Genomic DNA, 1,690 nt, shown 5'->3' with positions numbered 1-1,690 from the left:
GACAGCTATTTATGGTACAAAAAAATATGAACAATTTATCCTGACAACTTTTTTTGATAAAATGAAACTTACCAAAGTTAAAGGATTTTCAAAATCCAAAAACCCAAACCAAAATGGACATTTGAAGCAACAAAAGCTTGATATGGAAAAAAGTCAAGAGGCGAAAAACGCTACTTTTTCAAGGCCCCATGATTATTTTATCACATTCTCATCCATAATGAGAAGAGTTTTATGCGAATAATGATTTTCGCGAATTTCATTAAATTTCGACGTTTTGAGGCTTCTTGAGTCAGAAAAACAAGTTTTTACATCGGTATCTGTCTGTCTCTCTGGCGTCTACGTCGTCGTTATTGTGGTTGTCTGTATATCTAATAACTTTCGAGAGAATAGTCGGATTGGATTGTGGTTTGACACACAGATTTTTTTATTTTAAGAATTGTATATAAAAATTGTACTATTTTTATTTTTATAACAAATATTTTCCTTCAATTAAATATTTGCAATAAAAGTGTTTCGAAGAGATTTTTTAAAAATCTTTCGGGAAATAAAATTAGTATTTATAGGTCAACAAAGGTTTGTTTTCTTTACCAAATTAGCTTTCGTCTAAATTTTTCCAGTTGTTTTTACTATAGTACAATTTACGTTTGCATCTCGGGCGAAGAAATCCATTCTATTGTTTGACAAATATTCTTTGTAAATCAATATTTTTCATAGAAAATTACCCTGAGTGACAGAACGAAATCGGAAACGATAAGAGTTAATTTATTTAGGAACAAGCTTTTTAAAAAAAAATGACCTTGAGTGAACCTTTAATATATATTTTTTAATTTTTACAAAAATCAGGCGTTATTTTCTTACAAAAAAAAAATAATTTGTAGGGGGGGGGGGAATTATCAAAAAATAAATAAAACTTGAAGTTTTATGATTTTAATTTGTAACTAGATAATTTGAGAGGTTTCAATCTAAAATTATCGAACACTTTCCATTAAAAAATTTAGATGAAATATTTAAATAGCTTTAAATTTGAAATTATTCAATATATTCTGAAGACTACAAATTTAAAATGTCTAAATTATTAAGACTTTAAATATTTTTCAAATTGCTGTTCTGGAGACGAAATAGCACTTATTCTTTTATTAAGAAATCACAACCAAGATTGTTAAAATAAAGTTTTTAAAAGAGTTTTAAAAACCTTAAAAAAGGTCAGAGGTTTTAATAGTTCACTATATATGATAAAGGATCGACTTTCAAAAGAAGCGAAAGAAAGTGACTCGCTGGATTGCAAATGAACATGGAAAATGGTGTATTTTCGTATTTTTAAATTAAAACTTTTCCGCCTTTTAACAATTTCGAAAAATTTCGAAAAATTCTGAAAATTCAAACAATAAGGCTGTATTCTGAAAATCAAGCAATTTTAACGTTAAAATTCAAGTTCCTAAACTGAAGGTCTAAAAATTTGCAAATTTTACAATTAGTGTTATATAAATTGTATTGGTATCTTAAAAGAGTAAAATCAACAAGATCGAGCGCCGAAATTATAATTAGAGCAAATTTTCTGTAATTCTATGGGGACGGCTGAAATATCCCGAAAAAAAATTCCCGACTCGGTAAAACTCTCTGTCCCAAAAAATACAATTCCAAAACTAATAAAATTCCTGAACAGTTTATAATATTAACGAATTTGAAAGTT

Source organism: Belonocnema kinseyi, chromosome 1 (assembly GCF_010883055.1).
Source record: "Belonocnema kinseyi isolate 2016_QV_RU_SX_M_011 chromosome 1, B_treatae_v1, whole genome shotgun sequence".
NCBI classification, from domain to species: domain Eukaryota; kingdom Metazoa; phylum Arthropoda; class Insecta; order Hymenoptera; family Cynipidae; genus Belonocnema; species Belonocnema kinseyi.
This window is presented reverse-complemented; position numbering follows the sequence as displayed.